Source organism: Bombina bombina, chromosome 8, assembly GCF_027579735.1.
Source record: "Bombina bombina isolate aBomBom1 chromosome 8, aBomBom1.pri, whole genome shotgun sequence".
NCBI classification, from domain to species: domain Eukaryota; kingdom Metazoa; phylum Chordata; class Amphibia; order Anura; family Bombinatoridae; genus Bombina; species Bombina bombina.
The window spans coordinates 250208604-250233200 of NC_069506.1; the positions used below are offsets into that span (position 1 = coordinate 250208604).

The 24597-nt window shown below is 36.7% G+C and overlaps 1 protein-coding gene across 2 annotated transcripts in view; it reads left to right on the forward strand.

Annotated features, from left to right (window-relative positions):
* Window positions 1-2035: 2035 nt before the first annotated feature.
* LOC128639092 (B-cell receptor CD22) overlaps window positions 2036-24597 on the forward strand; it is a 256771-nt gene continuing 234209 nt past the window's right edge. For both annotated transcript variants that reach the window (XM_053691241.1, XM_053691242.1), the window contains exon 1: window positions 2036-2096. The gene's annotated coding sequence lies outside the window, so the exon portion shown is untranslated. The remainder of the gene's footprint in view (window positions 2097-24597) is intronic.

Sequence of the window (24597 nt, forward strand, 5' to 3'; positions counted from 1 at the left end):
TATGGGCCCTCCCCAACACTTTAGACTGCTGCCATATCACTTGTAACATCAATGGTAGTTCCTCCACTGGATGTATTATCACTGCTGATGTTTATCAGGTACATATTTCAACATTAACTTCCTCAGACAATAGAAGAAAAAAAATTATGTAGCTCTATATTGCAAAGCAGTTCAGAGCTTGATAAATGGGCCTCATTCAGTCATTTTACAGCACACAATGTTCATCAGAGTATACATATTCATAATAATAAAAAAATAAATAAAAGTATTCAACACCGTGCACTGTGTAATTTAAAAAAGCAGATGAATGTCCATATGATTCTTCAATGTAACCTCAAAAAAGCAAAAAGAAACTTTCATAGTGTAAATTTGTTTAAACATTATTAGTCTGGTACTCACATAGCATGGAGCTTCATTAGCTCTTAGCTAAGGGCCCATTAATAAATGGATCCAACTCTGTGGCTTGCAGGGAGATCCAAATCTATTACAATGTTAAAATAAACACTTTGTTAAAAACAAATTAAATATAATGTAACAAAGCAGTCCTACAGTAGTAGTCACTTCAGGGTTATTGGATACAGTGTCTTCACACAAAGTAACGCTCTCAGTGTGTGTTTCTGATTACAAGTACTGTATAACATTCAAGTCATGTTAAGCACAAACTACTTGCAAATGAGTGATTCTGTGTTAGTTAAAGTGAGACCCCTCCTTGTGACATCAGAACGGCATCTCCACCTCCACAATTTTATATTCAAAAATTCTATAGCTCTTACTTTTATGTAATGAAGTATTTTAATCTCATGGTTTTATCTCCACCAAAACTCAAATGAGTATTGCTTTCTATTTTATATATCTTATCTGTATAATGATTATATATGTATATATGTATTCAGTATGGACCAGATTACACGTGGAGCGATAAATATTGCTTTCATGAAAGTGATATTTTTGCTCCACTGAGTAATACTAGTTCACGTTAATGTGCACTGGTATTACAAGTTGTCGCTCGCATTTGTATTGCTGGGAAGCATTGCACTCATTAGAGCGTGCTTCCATAGGCTCCAAAGGGAACCTCATTCTGATTCCGTCATACACAGCACACGGCACAGAAATATATGTGTGTGTGTTTTAATATGTGTATATACACATTTTAACAAATAAATATATACTGTATGTATATAAGCATATACATATATATATTTACTGGGAACACACAGTACCCATAGACCGCAAAGTAAAGGGACTTTTCAGTGCCATTCTTTTTTTTTCTAACACCCCACTCCTTCCAACTTTAGCCCCAAAATACTGCCTAGTGAAGTTATCTTATTAAGAAATAAAGTAGCTGCTATATTTATTTTTTTAATAAAATGCACTACACTTTATTTTTGGAGCATTTGGGGCACATTTATAAAATTAACCAGAGATATGATCTCTAGTTAATTTTATAAGCGCTAATTGTTACCACAACCTCATGTTAGCAATAACCAGCCACTTGTAATAGCTGATTAATTATCATGTGCCTGCAATTGGGAAAATTTGCTCATTTGTAGATATATACAGTATATATACATAAATGTACTGTGTATATATGTACAGTGTATATATATATATATATATATATATATATATATATATAATATATATATTTAAAATCATTATACAGAAATGCATTATATTATTACTGTTGCTTATTAATGGGTTACCTTCAAGGGGGCCAAAAAAAGTTTTCATTTATGATTTGAAAATAAATACTAAATACTACACTATAAGGCAGACAACCTCAAACGTGTCCTTACAACAGATATGGGCCAAATATCTGTAAATACCAGAAAATCTGGTATTTTTTCCCATGAGAAAATAAGCAAATAAGTAAAAAATCTACAACGGACACAGCAGGATAAGAAGTTCACATGTAGAGAAAGCATAGTTTCAGTTGTACATTACATTAACAAAACACACAAACCACAGAACAAAACTTACTAGCATATTATTGCTAATACTTCCTCAATATGATCTCTAAATATTTACAGAACTTATGCAACAGTCGCGTCTGCTTCCTTTCTCAAAAATACTACGAGGCAAAAGGATGAAGAAGTGTAAGTACAGTCTCTTTTAATTGTTTTATTCTTTAAAACATATTTGGGGAAAACTATGTATTTAATGGTGTTGCTTAAGTGATGCCTTAATTGTATACATCAGTAAATTGTTTTATATTTTTATTTTGAAAAAAAAAAAGTGACCAGTGCATAATCTCTACTTACAACTGTGAGTTCCGTAATATTAAACTTGCTTTAGTTTATACACATTATTTTCCTAAAAATTAAGAAAGGATAAAAATATTTATAAGTGATACAAATATTACCATAATTAACATTTCATTTTCTTTACAAAGCTGTTCCTTACAGTGCCATAGTAGTAGAACATATGAAGCTGTCCAGTAGTTTTTATCTGATCCTCACTCTCTCCATTCCTACACTGTTTTTCTTCTTTAAAAATGTATCTTCACTGCTGTGTTAGTGTGGTCCCTATGTATGTTTCTGTACTTGTGTCCATGTATTAATATTTATAGATTATTATAGATTTTAAAAGAAACCTCATTCCAGTAAAGCTCTTCTTTTAAAAATCTAGGACATTAATGTATCATAGTACTATAAGGTACAATATGTTAAACTGTATACAGTATCTTAAACAGTATTCAATAACAGATATAAAATCACACTGGTTAACTTCTGAATCCATAAGATTATAATAATAACAATAATAATAATGATAATAATAATAATAATAATAATAATAATAATTAGTAATAGTAGTAGTAGTAGTAATTATTCATTCTTTGCATTGACAGAATTAGAAAGTAGCATTTCAAATCATCTGAAAACATTCTATTTTTACATTAACCCCTTAGTGATCAGACCATTTTTCAATTTAATTTTTCCACCCCCCCCCCCACATCGCAACTTATAATAAATGTATTAACCACTAAACCGCAATGCCTCACAATGCAAACTATATATTAAATCTATTAAACCCCTAATCCGCCATGCCCTCATACAGCAAAGTATCTATCAAAGTTATTAACCCCTAATCCGCAGTCCCCCACAATGCAATCTAGCAATTTAAACTATTATCCCCTAATTCGCCAATAACCCACATTGAAATTAACCTAATAAATCTATTAACCCCTAAACCACCAATAACCCACATCACAATTAACCTAATAAATCTATTAACCCCTAAACTGCCAATAACCCACATCACAATTAACTAATCACTAAGCCCCCTAACCTAACACCCCCTAAATTAACCCCATTACATAAGTTAAAATAATCATAAATTACAATTAAAATAAAAAACCTAACATTACTTTAAAAATAAAAAAAACTAATTTTAAATTAAGCTAAAATTACAGAAGATTTAAAAGTCTAACATTACATAAATAATAATAAACAAGATTATCAAAAATTGAAAAAATAAACCTAATACCTATGAAAGTAAAAAAGCCCCCCAAAAAATAAAAACACCCCCTAATCTAATACTAAAACCTCTTTTCCTTAAAATAAAAAAATACTAAGTCCCCCCTACAACAGTAAAACCCCCCACCCACTAAACCCCTCAAAATAAAAAAAACCTAACACTAAAAAATCCTAAACTATCCATTGCCTCTAAAGGGGCATTTGGATGGCTATTGTCCTTAAAATAGCATTCAGCTCTTTTACTGCCCTTAAAGGGCATTTAGCTTTTTTTCAAGCCCAAATCCCTAATCTAGAAAGTAAAAAAATAAAAAAAAGTAAAAAAAAACCCTAACTCTAACCCCCAGATAGGTACTCACGGTTTCTAAAGTCCTGCAGTGAAGTCTTCTTCCAAGCGGCGATCTCGCCTATCTTCATCCTGGACCGCGGAACTGAAGACTGGCGACCGTGGAACCATGGAGCATGGAGGATCCTCTTCGTACGATTACCGCCATACACTGAATAGTGAATTTAAGGTACGCAATTAAATATGGCGTCCTTGCATTCCTATTGGCTGATTTGATTCTTCAAATTCAAATCAGCCAATAGGATGAGAGCTACTGAAATACTATTGGCTGATTTGAACATTTCAGTCTTCAGTTCCGCAGTCCAGGATGAAGATAGAAGAGGTTGCTGCTTGTAAGAAGACTTCCCCGCCAGACTACAGGAACGTGAGTACCTATCTGGCGGTTAGAGTTGGGCGCTTTTTTTTTTTATTTTTTTTTATTATTTTTTAGATTAGGGATTTGGGCTTGAAAAAGAGCTGAATGTCCCTTTAAGGGCAGTAAAAGAGCTGAATGCCCTTTTTAAGGGCAATGCCCATACAAATGCCTCTTTAGGGGCAATGTGTAGTTTAGGATTTTTTAGCTATAGTTTTTTTTATTTTGGGGGGTTTGGTGGGTGGGGGTTTTACTGTTAGACGGGGGACTAAGTATTTTTTTAAGTAAAAGCTGTTTAACTTAGTGCAATGCCCTACACAAGGCCCTTTTAAGGGCTGTTGGTAGTTTAGTATTAGATTGGGGGTGTTTTTATTTTGGGAGGCTTTTTTACTTTCATAGGGATTATGTTTAATTTTTTTTTTACATCTTGATATTTTTATTTGAAATGTTTAGTTATGTGCAATAAAACAACTTTGAAATATACTTTTTTTCACATTTTCAACAGTTTTATTGAAGAAATCAATTTTACATACACTGTGGCTTGGACAAGTGCATCTAAAACATAGTATCAGCTTATGCATACATTATCCAAAATAGGGTTACAGTGAAAAACATTTCCTACTAACATAATAAGCTGAACATCAAGAAATGTATATATAGACAACAAATGTACCAGTATACCGGTTTTAGTCTAAAATGGGAACCTTGATAGCTAGTATTCCATTTGTTACTGAAGATTATGAGAAGATTTGAATTGCAATAAGTGTAATAAATTTGATAAATTCAAAATACCCTAAAGACCATTGAGTTTCAGGATATCATTTACTCAAATTAGGTTTCATTTGGATGTACAGGAATTGTGTTTAAATATTCCTCCCATAAAAAGCAAATTGAGTGATAATCATCCTGTCGGTGTGTCTGTCCGTAATGGTATTTTTCTAACATTAGGCTATGTGTAACTGTGCGCCTCCATACCTCCACTGTAGGAAGTTCTATTTTTTTCCACTTTAATGGTATCAGCTTTTTAGCAGCATTAATCATTATTGTTAAAAGCGCTAATCTTAGTTTACATTTTATCTTGGGGAAATGGCCAAAAACGAAGACCCATATGATAAACGGTAAAGGGATATTCAATACTTGTACAATCTCATTTTTAATCGCCTCCCAGTATTTCGTAGCTTTTGCAAATTGCCACCAAATATGAAATGGGGTTCTATTACTTTGGCATCCTCTCCAGCAAGTTGCTGAGGTATTGGGGAATAGCTGGTATAGACGCACAGGTGTATAATACCATCTGCACAGCAATTTGAGGTTCATTTCTAGTGTGGAAATCAAAGAGGAAGATCTACTCATATGTGTGAATATATTGTACCATGTTTGTTTTGGTATGGGGCTGTCAATCTCTCTCTCCCATTTATTAACATAAGATGGTAAGGTTTTGTAGTGGGATATTAGAAGCTATTTATGTACTATTGAAAGGATACCTTTTTTGGGTAATTGGTTAGTGCATACATTTTCAAAAGGGGTCAAGGAGCGGGTGAAATGCGCTTTTGACGGATGGATAGAGAGAAAATGCACTAGTTGTGAATATATCAACCAATTCTGGAGTGTACAACCACAGCTAGCAACAAGGTCTGTTTGTGGTTTAACTTTACCAGCTATAAAAAACGTTTAAGCTGGGAGAGAATCTGCTATGGTTACTATGAGTGACGCATTCGTTTTAAGATGTAATGGGCAGGGTGTATTTCTCAACATTGGGGTCAGAGGAGAGCTCATTGTGGAGATGTGAGGGTGTTGTTTTATAATTTTGTTCCAGAGTTTGTAGGTTTCTCGTGTTGATGTTGATTTGGTGTCCGGGAGTAATCTCTGATTAGGGGGATCCAACAGTTTCCACCAAGGTTATCATTATTAGCCAATTGACTCTCCAGCTGCACCCACTCTTTATTCATTGCATGTTTTCACCAGTCTACCACCTTAGACATAAAGGTAGCTAGCCTATAGTGTTGTATATTAGGCGCCTCTATACCTCCCAACTCTCTAGGCCTATACATTGTTGCTGTAGCAATGCGTGGGCGCTTATTTGCCCAAATAAAATTATTCAACATTTTGTGCAGTCTATGTAACATTTGGTTGGGGAGGGGAATGGGCAGGGTTTGCAGTAGGTACAGTACCTTAGGCAGTATGATCATTTTAATTGCATTAAGTCTTCCCAGCCATGATAAAAAATTATTATTCCAACTTCTCAATAGTGAGTTTATATTTAGAATAAGGCTATCATAATTCAATGTTAGAATATCTTGTGTGTTTGGGGATATATATACTCCTAAATATTTCACTGCTTTTCCTTGTGCTCTGAACTGAAACCATTTTTGTAAGTTAACTAAGGTCGCAGGTGCTAAGTTAATATGCAATAATTCAGATTTTGTGATATTTATACTAAAATTGGAGAATTGCCCGTATGTTTGTAACGTGTTTATCAAAGCAGGTATTGTAGAATCGAGATTTGTAAGGGTGAGAAATACATCATCCGCATAAAGCGTGATTTTATATTCTGTTGGACCTAGTTTATGTCCTGTAATAGTGGGATCATTTCTTATATATGAGGCCAAAATTTCCATGGACAGGACAAAAAGTAGCAGGGATAGAGGGCAACCCTGTCTGGTTCCATTATTGATTGGAAATGGATTGGAGAGGAAATCATTTAATTTAACTTTTGCCTGAGGTTTATTGTACAATGCGAATATTTTCATTATTAATTCTTGATCGAATCCAAATCTACATAAAGCCTGTTTCAGAAAAACCTAATCAAGCCTATCAAAGGCTTTTTCCATGTCCATGGATATGAATGCGGAGGGGATTTGATAGTTATGGGAATAGTCCATAAGAGCCAGTATTTTGGTGGTGTTGTCTCTAGCCTCACGTGTGGGTGTAAAGCCAGCTTGGTTTAAATGGATCAGGGATGGGAGGACTAAATTAATACAGGTTGCAAGGATTTTTGCATATAATTTAATATCTACATTGAGTAGAGAAATCGAGCGAAAATTTGCCGGCGTAGTCGGCTGTTTACCCGGTTTTGGAATTACCGAAACTTGTGCCTCTAGCATCGAGGGTGGAAATGGATTTTCTTCCGTAACTTCGTTAAAATGTTGAGTGAGGTGTGGGACAAGACTTGAAGAGAAAACTTTATAGTATTTGGCTGATAGGGCATCTGGGCCTGGGCTTTTCCCATTTGGCAGAATAGTTATTACATATTGGAGTAGGTTTATTTTTTTTATTTTTGATAATCTTGTTTACTATTTTCTGTAATGTTAGACTTTTTTATTTTCTGTAATTTTAGCTTAATTTAAACTTAGTTTTTTTTATTTTTAAAGTAATGTTAGGTTATTTATTTTAATTGTCATTTATGATTATTTTAACTTATGTAATGGGGTAAATTTAGGGGGTGTTAGGTTAGGGGGCTTAGTGATTAGTTAATTGCGATGTGAGTTATTGGCGGTTTAGGGGTTAATAGGTTTATTAGGTTAATTGTGATTTGGGTTATTGGCGAATTAGGGGTTAACTTTAAATAGCTAGATTGCATTGTGGGGAATGGCGGATTATGGGTAAAAAGTTTAAATAGTTTGCATGGCGTATTAAGGGTTAATATATTAGTTATTGTGGTAGGGGGTTGCGGTTGAGAGATAGATATTGCACATGCGTTATGTGTTTGATTTTATTTTAACAGCAAGCAACGGGTATATGCCATTGAGTGTAGTGTAAGGTCAGGTTACCATAGTAACCTACTAATGTTTTAGAAATCGGGCATTGGGTGGAAGCGTTAACACAACGCTAACCTACACCTACATGAAAAGAGACGACCGCTCGCAAAGTGGTAACCTTTTCAATGGAAATCTGGTACTAAAATGGAGTCATAAATTGCTTTTAGCTGTCGGTGGCTTCGGTAGCTTAGGGCTTAATTTTTAACACCTCAGTGGAAGCGAGCTCTCAGTTTCTGCAGACAGCCTCCTTATCTCAGATCTTTTGACAGACTTGCATTTCAGGCAATTAGTGCTGACTCTTAAATTACTCCACTGGTGTGAATACAATGTTATCTATATGATACACATGAACAAACAGTACATGTTATTAGCTATTCACAGCCAATGAGATAAGATGTGGACTGCAGAGTTTTAGAAATCATCCTATGAGCCTATAAGCTTACCTAGGTATAGTCTTTAACAAAAAATACCAAAAGAAAAAAGCAAATATGATGTTAAAAGTACATTTTAAAGATGTTTAAAATTACATGCCCTATCTGAATCATGAAAGTTTAATTTGGACTTTACTGTCCCTTTAAGGTTTAGTTAAAAATATTTAATTTCTAGAGAAAATATGCAACAGAACTATTTTCCTGGAATTCCTCTTATTCTACAAATTGGTTCTCTGGTACTAATCTGGAAACTGCTTTGCTATATAGAGCTACTTCATTTTTTTTCTTCTATTCTCTGAGGACGTTAATGTTGAAATATGTACCTGACAAACATTGGCAGTGATAATACATCCAGTGGAGGAACTACCATTGGTGTTACAAGTGATATGGCAAACCCGCTTCAGCGTCTTCTCCCAGGTGGACAAGGATTCAGATCAGCGCATCCAGCAATCGCTGAACAGGGTGTGTGTCCAAATTCGGCCAATCAGGATGTCTTCAAACATTTTGCCGTCCTTTCAGTGGCTTACAATTAGAGGTGTGTACGAACATCCAAAGATCGTGTTTAACGTGACACGCTGTGAGTTCCACTTTATCAGTGGAAATTATGCTGTGATACAATGTCCGTATTAAAACTTGGTACAAGACCCTGAGGCAGGATTTTACTTAAAAGTCGGTCCTCAGCCCATGTTGTGCTTGTCAATTACTAGCACTACCGTAGCCTCACCGGGCCCAGCTAAAATGTTTCACTCTACATACGTTTCATTCCTAGACTAGAACTTTTTCAAGAGTAATTGTAAGCACTTCCTTCCTGTCTTTTATTGAGGCAGATGCAAATGAAAGAGAAAATAATACATTTGGGGATAATTCACTGAGATCTAATAGACAAATATCAACAAATTTATTGTTATAATATAGGGAGTGGGTCGATTGATAACCCTTTAGATCTTTTTAGAGAGCTAGAGAAACTATTATGTAAAGATGCCAAGGAATGGCAGGATTTTGTCCTTTTGGACAATTATATAATTCATGATGTAATACCAAGGGGCCTTAGGATTTTCAAATGTCCTGCCTTTGAACTTGATGAGGTAGAATTCCAGACCGAATGGGAGCAAGCTTTATATAAACGTTCTATTATCTTAATTAAAATATTAATTAAATATAGGGAATTTAAACTGGAAAACTTGAAAATACAAATAGATAGTGTAGTGGAGAAAATACAACCCTATAAAAGTATAGCGAAATGGAAAGATTTTAATGATAATGTACAGGTTAAAATTAATACCTATGCTAAAGAATTAGAAACTAATAAACTTAAGAAATTAAGGAGAGATTTGGAAGATTGTAAAACCAACAGAGTTTATACGTATAAACAACAGGAAAATACTGATGAGAATGAACATGATAATAATAACCAAGATAGGAGGGGAGACACATCTAATGATACACATGGTGAAGTGCGAGCCCCTATATACAAAACCACACAGGGATCCTATGGGAGTACCAATATAAATAGTTATAAAACTAATATGAACAAAAAATGCCCATATAAAAATAATAAAAATATGAATAAAAATAATAATAAGAGCAAGGGTCAAACAAAACCATGGAAACACTCATACCAGAATCAGTATCAAAAGGGGGTACCTATGGGAACAATGAGATAGATACAAGGATAGGATATATTCAAGGAAATAGTAATATGAATTACCAGAATATAGAGACTAGTAATAGATTTTTTCCAGAAGGTAATTTTGCTAAAGGAAACCAGGGATTGAATAGTCCTAGGTGGAACCAACAGGGGGCAAAACCAAAAATTTGAAGGCAAAATAGAGATTATGATCAAAATGTTAAGTTTTGGTCCCCCAATGTACACAGACAGGGAAACCATAAGACAGGGCATTTTTTAGGAACTCCCCCATGGAGACAACAGGGAAACAGACCGGAATGGGGAGGAGAACCACTGAATGCCCTAGGTACTCCAAGAAAACCAAAACGTATGTTAGATGATACAGAGGCACTAGAGGGGCATCAAACAACGGAAAAAGGAACAGAAAAAAATGGAATTAGAAAGGGGATGTAAATTGATTTTTAATCGTTCAGATAAAACTTTTATTGACGATGAAATGAAATTACTTTCTAGAGGATTACATTTTGCCCCTATCACCCAACCCAACCAGTTTGAACTTTTTATAGATGTCCAGAGATACATCAGAAATTAACCTTTAAAAGGTATTATGATAAAGCCAAAGTGTCAACTATACTCTCCTTAATGAAGAGAATGCATACACACTGGCAAATCTAGAACATCTGTATAGCGAAAATGGAACTCAATTCCTGTCCAATAGTGTTACAGCTGAGGAACTCTTTAACATATCAATACATGAGGAAGAATTAGAATATGTGTCACATTGTCCATTAAAAAGAAAATCTATTTTCTACCCCAGCATATGCAAAGTGAATATATTAAGACATTCAATAAATTAGTATGTGAGGACATTAACAAACTGTATGTTAATAATAAATTAAAATATGATAATCTCACAAAAGAAAAAAGAGCTTCCCTTAAAACTCTAACAAACAATATGGATGTGGTGTACCATTGTGCAGATAAGGGAGGGGGTATAGTTGTGCAAAACAGACAAGATTATTTTAAAGAAGCTTACAAATAAATGATAAGGACACTTATTTGCCTCTAACTTTTAATCCTACCTTAAGCTACAAGAAATAATTATTTAACCATCTTTTTGTAGCTAAACAGGAGGGTATACTCAATCAAAATAAGTTTAACTATCTATATGAAGTGTATCCCAAAGTGGCATGCTTCTACCACCTCCCCAAAATCCATAAAAATGCTAAGGTACCACCTGGGAGACCCATTGTATAAGGAATTGGGTCCCTATGTGACAACATGTCCACATCTATAGATTACTATCTACAACCTATGGTTAAGAAAACTCCTGGATACAGTAGATGTAATTAATAAATTTGAAGGGCAGAGGTCTGGACCTAATCTTTTCTGGGTCACCTGTGACGTCTCTGCCCTTTATACGAGTATCCCCCATGATAAAGGGGTGTCAGTAATTGGGGAGGAATGTTCAAAAAGAAATGTATCATTGGTACATACCACATTTTTGACTGAGTCTATAAGGTTTATCTTGTCACACAATTATTTTTTGTTTGAGAATAGATTTTACAAACAAATACAGGGAACAGCGATGGGGACAACGTTTGCCCCATCATATGCAAACTTGTATATGTCTAATTATGAAGATAGATACATATGGAATAATAACCCTTACTCTTCTAATATCTACATGTATTTTAGATATATAGATGATATTATTGTGATCTGGCAAGGAGAACCTCACAATATAAAGGAATTGGTTGACCATATGAATACAAATTATTTTAACCTTAAATTTACTTTCTCCTATTCTCAAACACATATTAATTTTTTGGACCTTACTTTATTTATCAATTCAAATGATGTTGCAGTATTTTTTTTTTAGAGAGGACACAGACAGGAATGGATTATTAAATGCACCAAGTGGCAACCTCAAACAATGGAAAAACAGCATTCGGTTTAGCCAGTATCAGCACATTAAGAATAATTGCACGAATATCCAAGATTACAATCAGGAATCTGAAACCCTCACTAAGAAATTTGAGGATAAAGGATATAGCAAACATAACCTAGTAAAAATGAAAGAGAAAGTGGATTTGATAGATAGGAAATCATTGTTAGAAAAATAAAAAAATAATAAAAGAGTTCCAACTAAAAATTTGAACCCTAAATTTATCACAAAATATAATAATCAGCACTATAAAATTAAATGTATAATTAACAGACACTGGAAAGTATTACAACTTGACCCTATCCTCAAAAGGTCTATAGGTGACAGACCGGAAATTCTTTTCAGGAAAAATAGAGATTTGAAGAATATTCTGGCACCAAGTAAATTGAGGAAGAAACCCCCAACAAAGATATCAGATTGGGGGAGTTCACCTGGAACATAGAGATGTAAAGCCAAGGATTGTGTAATGTGCCTCTATATAGCACCTAATCCCACTCTCATCGAGAATCACAATAGTTCTAGAAGTTTTACTAACACTAGTAGGTGTAAGTGTATGAGCACATATGTGGTCTACCATATGAAATGCAAGTGTAACTTGATTTACGTAGGAAGAACAAAAAGAAAAATAAAGTATTTTTTCAGGGAACACCTTAATAATATTGAAAATGGCTTGGAAACCCATAGGCCTAGATTTAGAGTTGGGCGGTAGCCGTTAAAACCAGTGTTAGAGGCTCCTAGCCGTTAAAACTTTATTATAGTAGCGGTGCGGTCCGCTCGGCAGATTAGGGGTTAATAAGTGTAGGCAGGTGGAGGCGACGTTGAGGGGGGCAGATTAGGGGTTAATAAATATAATATAGGGGTCGGCGGTGTTAGGGGCAGCAGATTAGGGGTACATAGCTATAATGTAGGTGGCGGTGGTGTACAGAGCGGCAGATTAGGAGTTAATAATAATATGCAGGGGTCAGCGATAGTGGGGGTGGCAGAATAGGGATTAATAAGTGTAAGGTTAGGGGTGTTTAGACTCGGGGTACATGTTAGAGTGTTAGGTGCAGACGTAGGAAGTGTTTCCCCATAGCAAACAATGGGGCTGCGTTAGGAGCTGAACGCGGCTTTTTTGCAGGTGTTAGGTTTTTTTTCAGCTCAAACAGCCCCATTGTTTTCTATGGGGGAATCGTGCACAAGCACGTTTTTGAAGCTGGCCACGTCCGTAAGCACCACTGGTATCTAGAGTTGCAGTGGCGTTAAATTATGCTCTACGCTCCCTTTTTGGAGCCTAACGCACTGAAAACCCAGCCATTCTGTGTACTCTAAATACCAGCGGTATTTAAAAGGTGCAGGGGAAAAAAAGCACGCGTAGCTAACGCACCCCTTTCGCCGCAGAACTCTAAATCTAGGCGATAGTGTCTCCCAACATTTTAAATTAGTTCATAATAAAGATCCCAAGATCTTTTAGAAATTAAAATTATAGAGTGGATCCCTCCTAATGTTTGGGACACTAATAGATTACTTAAGGTCCAACAGCGGGATACATATTGAATCAAAAAATTGGATTGTCTTCACCCTAAAGGAATGAATGTTGATCTAGACATCCTTGAATTTTTTACATGACTAACGCTGTCTGGACTTTGCATGGTTGACACTGTATAATGCAAGGCCTTTTTGCTACTGTAGGCATGGTAGAATATAGGGGTATATGATTATTATTTTTAATGTATTAGGAATCCAGATATGTTTCAAATGTTTATATATAATATCTTAATCAATCTAAAAATCATGTATACTATTCTCTTATGTCATGTTAGAGTATCCCCCTCTGAAGGAGCTATGGGCAAACTATAGCATATATGGCTATCAGTACACATCATTTTAGATAATGATTTTTTATATGTGCTATTATGAAGGCAGTTTTAGAATGTGTTTTTACCTAGGTATTTTTATATTTTATATCTTAAACTGTATTTATGTTAATTCTTAAGATTATTTACTGCATTATTTATTGTCTGTCTATATAGCCCGGTTCTGTTTTAAGGGTTAATGGTAATGAGCACCTCCCTCCCTGCCTTTAAAAAACAGGAACAAAGTGCTTACAATCACTCTTGAAAAAGTTCCAGTCTAGGAACGAAACGTACGTCGAGTGAAACATTTTAGCTGGGTCCGGTGAGGCTACGGTAGTGCTAGTAATTGACAAGCACAACATGGGCTGAGGACCGACTTTTAAGTAAAAGCCTGCCTCAGGGTCTTGTACCAAGTTTTAATACGGACATTGTATCACAGCGTAATTCCCACTGATAAAGTGGAACTCACAGCGTGTCACGTTAAACACGATCATTGGATGTTGGTACACACCTCTAATTGTAAGCCACTGAAAGGACGGCAAAGTGTTTGAAGACATCCTGATTGACCGAATTTGGACACACACCATGTTCAGCAATTGCTGGATGCGCTGATCTGAATCCTTGTCCACCTGGGAGAAGATGTTGAAGCGGGTTCGCTGCAGTTTTTAACTGTTGTTTGATCGCTTTTTTATTTCTTACAAAGTGTGAATGTGATTCTATTAAAAGATCAATATTAAAGGTTTTACACTGATCTGCACTTAGATGCGTTTTTGCGGTCCTGTCCTTTGTTTTGTTGCATTGAGAGAATTAGACAGTGGCATTTCAAATCATCTGAAAACATTCTATTTTTACATTAACCCCTTAGTGACCAAACCATTTTTCAATTTTCTTACCGTTAGGGACCAGGGCTATTTTATTTTCCTCTTACTTATTTACTGTACCCACACATATTATATACTGTTTTTCTTGCCATTAAATGGACTTTCTAAAGATACTGATATTTTCACAATATTATATAATTTACTATAAAAAAATTATAAAATATAATGAAAAAAAGAAGAAAAAAAACTAAATAGTTTCTAGATTTTATCCTGAGTTTAAAAATACCCAATGTTTACACGTTCTTTGTTTTTTTTATAGGTCAAGAAGTACAAGTAGCACTTTGCTATTTCCAAACAATTTTTTTCAAAATTAGCAATAGTTACATTGTAAAACTGATATTGTAACACTGATATCTGTCAGGAATCCCTGAATAACCGTTCACATGTAGATATATTTTTTTAGGTAGACAACCCAAAGTATTGATCTAGGACCATTTTGGTATATTTCATCCCACCATTTCACCGCCAAATGCGATCAAATAAAAAAAAACTAACTTTTTAACAAACTTTAGGATTCTCGCTGACATTATTTACAAACAGCTTGTGCAATTATAGCACACATGGTTGTAAATGCTTCTCTGGGATCCCCTTTGTTCAGAAATAGACATATATAGCTTTGTCATTGCGTTTTGGTAATTAGAAGGCCGCTAAATGCAGCTGGGCACCACACTTGTATTATGTCCAGTAGTGAAGGGGTTAATTAGATAGATTGTAGGGCTAATTTTTGCTTTAATGTATAGATTACCCTCCCACCTGACACATCATACCTACTGATCCCTCCCTAATCCCTCTCAAACAGCACTTTTCCCTCCCCCCTATAATGGTCACCCCCATTTATATAGTTTCTGCAGTGTAGGATCCCCCATACACCCAAACCTTCCTGACCCCTACCCAAACAGCCCTCTAACCCTCCCCCCTCTACCTATTTGCGACCATCTTAGGTACTGGCAGCTGTCTGCTAGTACCCAGTTTTCAGTAAATTTAGGCTTATTTTAAAAAAAAATAATAATATACTATTTTTTCTGTTGTGTAGCTGCCCCCTCCCCTTAATACCCTACTCCCTCCCATATCCCTTTCCCAACTCTTATTGCCCTCTCCCTCCCGCCCCTCCTGCCCGCTCGCCCACTCCTGGACCTCACAAGGACCTCATGCGGAACTCTTATGCCTCCTCCAGTGATAGGCCGCCCACCCGCCTCCCTCCTATCCCTCCCACACCACCAACAATCTGCACCATCACTGGCTGATGCAGAGAGAGCCACTCTCCGCATCGGTTGCTTACCAGAGAGTATTGTGAGCTAAAGGTTTGAACCGTCTTCCAATCAGTGCTCTCCCCTTTAGGCACCTTTTGTTGTAGCTAGACTGCTGATTTGAGAATAGTTCAAACCTTTAGCTCACAGAAAATTTGGCTTTTGAAGTGGGCAGAATTTTATATCTATAGTAAAAAGTAAGTTATGTGCATATTCATTACAACTGATGAATTAAACCCTATCTAAAATATCACTAGCATTCCGGATCTGTTTTCTTTTCTAAATTTGAGCATGTTGGGTTATCATGAGTAAAGACCTCGCATAAACGGATAGGGCTTAAAAATGTTCCACCAAAAACAACATAAGTACATTAAAATAAACTGTAAGATACTCCTGCAAAATTATCAGTTTCTCTGGTTTTACTATTTATAGGTATGTGTTTGAGTAAAATAAACATTTTTCTTTTATTCTATAAGCTAATATTTCTCCCAAATTCCAAATAAAAAATGTTGCCGTTTAGAGCATTTATTTGCAGGAAATGAGAACTGGTCAACATAAAAAAAAAAGATGCAGTGGGCTCTATTTAACAAAGGTCTTGCGGACCTGATCCGACAATGCGGATCAGGTCCGCAATACATCGCTGAATGCGGAGAGCAATACGCTCTCCGTATTCAGCATTGCACCAGCAGCTCACAAGATCAGCAGCAAGCAGGGGGGTGTTAATCAACCCGATCATACACGATCGGGTTGATTTCCGCCGATGTCTGTCCGCCTGCTCAGAGCAGGCGGACAGGTTATGGAGCAGCGGTCTTTGTGACCGCTGCTTCATAACTGCTGTTTCTGGCGAGTCTGAAGACTCGCCAGAAACAGGGGCTCACAAGCTCCATACGGAGCTTGTTAAATAGAGGCCAGTGTCTTCACCTCGAATAATGCAAACAAAACAAGTTCATATTAATTTTTTAACAGCACAATACTAATGTTATAACGTAGTAATAGTTTATAAATCAGTATTTGGTGGAATACCCCTGCTTTTCAATAACAGCTTTTATGCATCTTGGCATGCGCTACACCCAGGGACGTGCAGTCAGTAGAGGTAGGGGAGAAAGAGCTTCACCTGTCATTATGGGAACAGATTTGTAAATAAAATAAAAAAGTTTTTTGTGTATAATTTTTTGTTGTTGTATATAAATCTATGGAGAGAAGCAGTGACTAGGTCTGCCTCCTCCACTGTGCAATATGTAACATGTGCAGCTAGGAGACGTGAGCACCAGTGCCACCAGCTGGTTAGTATAAACTAAGCGCGCCACATTAACCCCCACTTGAGGCAGCTTCCATAACTGTTTCTTAAGGAGTGGGTCACTACCCAGTCACGTTCACACCAAGAATGTGACCAGAGTGGTCAGTGAGACAGGAAGAGGTAGAGCAGCTGAGAGCGCAAGAGGAAGAATCTCAGAGTGGAAGGAAGAACTAAAAGCAAGGTAAGGATATGCATTTGCATATTAAAAACAACTTGGTACTGGGGCTGTGTAACTACTGCAAGAGAAGGTAGTGTCACAGCTTGAAACACCTGTTTTTCATAGGAACTAACATAAGTATAGCTGAGGTACCTGCATGGGAACGGAGATGACTCCTGATCAGCAGACAGCTCATTGCAAGGAATTACGGCTACTTACACACTCCTCACCCAGTGCAGTGTTTTAATCCTTGCAATGAGCTGTCTGCTTCTGAGCAGGAGTCATGTCTGTTCTCATGCAAGTACCTCCAAGGGGCATCAGGAGGGGGAGGCATAATGGACTGGGGGCTAATTTCCTCTGGTGTCATTAGTATTTGTGCAATGATGGTTGGTACAGGGGCACAGAGGGTGCAGTCCTGTGAATAGTTCAGAGTGGCTTATAATAGGCTGTATCTCTGGGTTGGAATAACACAAAGTCTTCCATATATGCTGACATATATGCTTGAAAAAGGGTGTGGGTAAAAGCCGGATCCTGCCGGATCTTGCCGGATCCTACCGGATCCATGCCTAATTTAGACAAATACACACAAATTTAAGTGTTTTCCACACAAACATATCCAGACACTTCTTTGTCCAACAACATTTTACTCAAAAACATTTGGGTCCTTTCAGAACCAACATTTTTTTACAAAAAAACAGCCGGATCCTACCGGATCCATGCCTAATTTGGACAAATACACACAAATGTAATTGTTTCCCGCACAAATACATCCAGATACTTCTGTATCCAACAAAATTTTACTGCAAAACATTTCGGTCCTTTCAGAACCAGCACTTTTTTACAGAAAAACAGCCGGATCCTGCCGGATCCATGCCTAATTTAGACAAATACACACAAATTTAATTGTTTTCCACACAAACACATCCAGACACTTCTGGATCCAACAACATTTTACTGCAAAACATTTGGGTCCTTTCAGAACCAACACTTTGTTACAGAATAACAGCCGGATCCTGCCTGATCCATGCCTAATTTAAACAAATACACACAAATGTAATTGTTTTCCACACAAACACATCCAGACACTTCTGGATCCAACAACATTTTACTGCAAAACATTTGGGTCCTTTCAGAACCAGCACTTTTTTACAGAAAAACAGCCGTATCCTGCCGTATCCATGCCTAGTTTAGAAAAATACACACAAATGTAATTGTTTTCCACACAAACACATCCAGACACTTCTGGATCCAACAACATTTTACTGCAAAACATTTGGATCCTTTCAGAACCAACACTTTGTTACAGAATAACAGCCGGATCCTGCCTGATCCATGCCTAATTTAAACAAATACACACAAATGTAATTGTTTTCCACACAAACACATCCAGACACTTCTGGATCCAACAATATTTTACTGCAAAACATTTGGGTCCTTTCAGAACCAGCACTTTTTTACAGAAAAACAGCCGGATCCTGCCGGATCCATTTCTAGTTTAGAAAAATACACACAAATTTAATTGTTTTCCACACAAACACATCCAGACACTTCTGGATCCAACAACATTTTACTGCAAAACATTTGGGTCCTTTCAGAACCAGCACTTTTTTACAGAAAAACAGCTGGATCCTGCCGGATCCATGCCTAATTTAAACAAATACACACAAATTTAATTGTTTTCCACACAAACACATCCAGACACTTCTGTATCCAACAACATTTTACTGCAAAACATTTGGGTCCTTTCAGAACCAGCACTTTTTACAGAAAAACATCCGGATCCTGCCGGATCTATGCCTAATTCGACAGATACACACAAATGTAAGTGTTTTCCACACAAACACATCCAGACACTTCTGTATCCAACAACATTTTACTCAAAAACATCTGGGTCCTTTCAGAACCAACACTTTTTTACAGAAAAACAGCCGGATCCATGCCTAATTTAGATAGATACACACAAATGTAATTGTTTTCCACACAAACACATCCATACACTTCTGGATCCATAAATATTTTACACAAAAACGTTTGGGTCCTTTTAGAACCAAAATTTATTTTTGCTTCAAAACAGCCGGATCCTGCCATATTCATGTCTAATTTACAGATATCCTCAAGTTTAATAATTTTCTATACAAACACATCCAGACACTTCTGGACCCAATAATATTTTACACAAAAACATCTGCGCCCTTTCTGAACCAACACTTTTTTTTACAGAAAAACTGCTGGATCCATGCCTAATTTAGGCAGATATACACAAATGTAAGTATTTTCTACACAAATTCATCCAGATACTTGTGGATCCATCAATATTTTACAAAAAATCATCTGGGTCCTTTCAGAACAAACACAAAAATAATCTGATCCTGCCATATTCATGTCTTATTTAGACATATACACAAATTAAATTTTTGTCCACACAAACACATCCATCTAGGTCATCTAGAACCAACAGTTTTTTACAGAAAAACAGCAAAACTGTTGGTTCTGAAAGGACCCAAATGTTTTTGAGTAAAATGTTGTTGGATCCAGAAGTGTCTGGATGTGTTTGTGTGGAAAATACTTAAATTTGTATGTATTTTTCTAAATTAGGCATGGATCCGGCAGGATCCGGCTGTTTTTCTGTAAAAAAAAGTGTTGGTTCTGAAATGACCCAAATGTTTTTGAATAAAATGTTGTTGGATACAGAAGTGTCTGGATATATTTGTGTGGAAAACACTTACATTTGTGTGTATCTGTCTAAATTAGGCATGGATTCGGTAGGATCCGGCTGTTTTTCTGTAAAAAAAGTATTGGTTCTGAAAGGACCAAAATGTTTTTGTGTAAAATATTGATAGAAGTGTCTAAATGTATTTGTGTGTAAAACACTTAAATTTGTGCGTATCTATCTAAATTAGGCATGGATCCGGCTGTTTTTCTGTAAAAAAAAGTCTTGGTTCTGAAATGACCCAGATGTTTTTGAGTAAAATGTTGTTGGATACAGAAGTGTCTGGATGTGTTTGTGTGGAAAACACTTAAATTTGTATGTATCTGTCTAAATTAGGCATGGATCCGGCAGAATCCGGCTGTTTTTCTGTAAAAAAGTGCTGGTTCTGAAAGGACCCAAATGTTTTGCAGTAAAATGTTGTTGGATACAGGAGTGTCTGGATGTGTTTATGAGGAAAACACTTAAATTTGTGTGTATCTGTCTAAATTAAGCATGGATCCGGCAGGATCTGGCTGTTTTTTCTGTAAAAAAGTGTCAGTTCTGAAAGGACCCAAATGTTTTTGTGTAAAATATTGATAGATCCAGAAGTGTCTGGATGTGTTTGTGTGGAAAACACTTAAATTTGTGTGTATCTGTCTAAATTAGGCATGGATCCGGCAGAATCCGGCTGTTTTTCTGTAAAAAGTGCTGGTTCTGAAAGGACCCAAATGTTTTGCAGTAAAATGTTGTTATATACAGGAGTGTCTGGATGTGTTTGTGTGGAGAACACTTAAATTTGTGTGTATCTGTCTAAATTAGGCATGGATCCGGGAGGATCCGGCTGTTTTTTCTGTAAAAAAGTGTTAGTTCTGAAAGGACCCAAATGTTTTTGTGTAAAATATTGATAGATCCAGAAGTGTCTGGATGTGTTTGTGTGGAAAACACTTAAATGTGTGTGTATCTATCTAAATTAGGCATGGATCCAGCAGGATCCGGATGTTTTTCTGTAAAAAGTGCTGGTTCTGAAAGGACCCAAATGTTTTGCAGTAAAATGTTGTTGGATACAGAAGTGTCTGGATATATTTGTGTGGAAAACACTTACATTTGTGTGTATCTGTCTAAATTAGGCATGGATTCGGTAGGATCCGGCTGTTTTTCTGTAAAAAAAGTATTGGTTCTGAAAGGACCAAAATGTTTTTGTGTAAAATATTGATAGAAGTGTCTAAATGTATTTGTGTGTAAAACACTTAAATTTGTGCGTATCTATCTAAATTAGGCATGGATCCGGCTGTTTTTCTGTAAAAAAGTCTTGGTTCTGAAATGACCCAGATGTTTTTGAGTAAAATGTTGTTGGATACAGAAGTGTCTGGATGTGGGTTTGTGTGGAAAACACTTAAATTTGTGTGTATCTGTCTAAATTAGGCATGGATCCGGCAGAATCCGGCTGTTTTTCTGTAAAAAAGTGCTGGTTCTGAAAGGACCCAAATGTTTTGCAATAAAATGTTGTTGGATACAGGAGTGTCTGGATGTGTTTGTGAGGAAAACACTTAAATTTGTGTGTATCTGTCTAAATTAAGCATGGATCCGGCAGGATCTGGCTGTTTTTTCTGTAAAAAAGTGTCAGTTCTGAAAGGACCCAAATGTTTTTGTGTAAAATATTGATAGATCCAGAAGTGTCTGGATGTGTTTGTGTGGAAAACACTTAAATTTGTGTGTATCTGTCTAAATTAGGCATGGATCCGGCAGAATCCGGCTGTTTTTCTGTAAAAAGTGCTGGTTCTGAAAGGACCCAAATGTTTTGCAGTAAAATGTTGTTATATACAGGAGTGTCTGGATGTGTTTGTGTGGAGAACACTTAAATTTGTGTGTATCTGTCTAAATTAGGCATGGATCCGGGAGGATCCGGCTGTTTTTTCTGTAAAAAAGTGTTAGTTCTGAAAGGACCCAAATGTTTTTGTGTAAAATATTGATAGATCCAGAAGTGTCTGGATGCGTTTGTGTGGAAAACACTTAAATGTGTGTGTATTTATCTAAATTAGGCATGGATCCAGCAGGATCCGGATGTTTTTTCTGTAAAAAAGTGTCGGTTCTGAAAGGACCCAAATGTTTTTGTGTAAAATATTGATAGATCCAGAAGTGTCTGGATGTGTTTGTGTGTAAAACACTTAAATGTGTGTATCTGTCTAAATTAGGCATGGACCCAGCAGGATCCGGCTGTTTTTCTGTAAAAAAAGTGCTGGTTCTGAAAGGACCCAAATGTTTTTGAGTAAAATGTTGATGGAAACAGAAGTGTCTGGATGTGTTTGTGTGGAAAACACTTAAATGTGTGTGTATCTTTTTAAATTAGGCATGGATCCGGCAGGATCCGGCTGTTTTTCTGTAAAAAAGTGCTGGTTCTGAAAGGACTCAAATGTTTTGCAGTAAAATGTTGTTGGATCCAGAAGTGTCTGGATGTGTTTGTGTTGAAAACACTTAAATTTGTGCGTGTCTGTCTAAATTAGGTATGGATCCGGCAGGATCCGGCAAGATCCGGCAGGATCCAGCTTTTACCCACACCCCTTGAAAAAACCTCAAGCCCAAGCCTGTCTGATCTGCTGTGCGGTGCCTCTGACTTTATGATAGTATTTCTAGCACCGCAGCACTTAGATCTCACTGCTCTCTGCTCTGAATGTTTAAAAGGGTAAGCTGCAATTTACTCACAGACTTTCTCCCTCTCAAGTTGTGGAGATTGATCCTCAGCTACAATTGAGGGTTCCCAGCCTTATCATATTATGGGTTGCAGCAAGGTGCAACTCTATGTGAAAGGCTGTTCAGGATGCTATTAGGGTTATCTTTCAGTGTGCTACCAATGCCCTTAAAGAATGTTTGTGAATATCAGCATTGCCTATATGTTATCCTGCTCTTTTTGTTACTGCTGTTAAATATCTGAAACTCCAGGCTAAAGTGTTTGTTGTCCTAATACTTTGTGTGTTCCTATTACATATTACATGGTGTGTGTAGCTGTGTCCCTTCGTGTAATGTTACTTTTGTGTGTATATATGATTGTGTAATGTGTATGCATCCCCATATGTACATTTTATTTTATTTTTTTAAGATAATTAGGACCCTGTTTGTAAGTATGATTGCATGAGAGTCTTTCTGTGTAAATGGTACCTGTTATATGTGTCCCACTGTATACGGGATAATCTGTGTATGTCCTTGTAAGTAAACATAAATGTGTGTGTAGAAGTGTTGGCATATGTAAATATAATCCTTGGTGTGTCCAAGTAATTATGACCCTATGTATGTGTCCCCTGTATATACAGGGAGTGCAGAATTATTAGGCAAGTTGAATTTTTGAGGATTAATTTTATTATTGAACAACAACCATATTCTCAATGAACCCAAAAAACTCATTAATATCAAAGCTGAATAGTTTTGGAAGTAGTTTTTAGTTTGTTTTTAGTTATAGCTATTTTAGGGGGAAATCTGTGTGTGCAGGTGACTATTACTGTGCATAATTATTAGGCAACTTAACAAAAAACAAATATATACCCATTTCAATTATTTATTTTTACCAGTGAAACCAATATAACATCTCAACATTCACAAATATACATTTCTGACATTCAAAAACAAAACAAAAACAAATCAGTGACCAATATAGCCACCTTTCTTTGCAAGGACACTCAAAAGCCTGCCATCCATGGATTCTGTCAGTGTTTTGATCTGTTCACCATCAACATTGCGTGCAGCAGCAACCACAGCCTCCCAGACACTGTTCAGAGAGGTGTACTGTTTTCCCTCCTTGTAAATCTCACATTTGATGATGGACCACAGGTTCTCAATGGGGTTCAGATCAGGTGAACAAGGAGGCCATGTCATTAGATTTTCTTCTTTTATACCCTTTCTTGCCAGCCACGCTGTGGAGTACTTGGACGCGTGTGATGGAGCATTGTCCTGCATGAAAATCATGTTTTTCTTGAAGGATGCAGACTTCTTCCTGTACCACTGCTTGAAGAAGGTGTCTTCTAGAAACTGGCAGTAGGACTGGGAGTTGAGCTTGACTCCATCCTCAACCCGAAAAGGCCCCACAAGCTCATCTTTGATGATACCAGCCCAAACCAGTACTCCACCTCCACCTTGCTGGCGTCTGAGTCGGACTGGAGCTCTCTGCCCTTTACCAATACAGCCACGGGCCCATCCATCTGGCCCATCAAGACTCACTCTCATTTCATCAGTCCATAAAACCTTAGAAAAATCAGTCTTGAGATATTTCTTGGCCCAGTCTTGACGTTTAAGCTTGTGTGTCTTGTTCAGTGGTGGTCGTCTTTCAGCCTTTCTTACCTTGGCCATGTCTCTGAGTATTGCACACCTTGTGCTTTTGGGCACTCCAGTGATGTTGCAGCTCTTAAATATGGCCAAACTGGTGGCAAGTGGCATCTTGGCAGCTGCACGCTTGACTTTTCTCAGTTCATGGGCAGTTATTTTGCGCCTTGGTTTTTCCACACGCTTCTTGCGACCCTGTTGACTATTTTGAATGAAACGCTTGATTGTTCGATGATCACGCTTCAGGA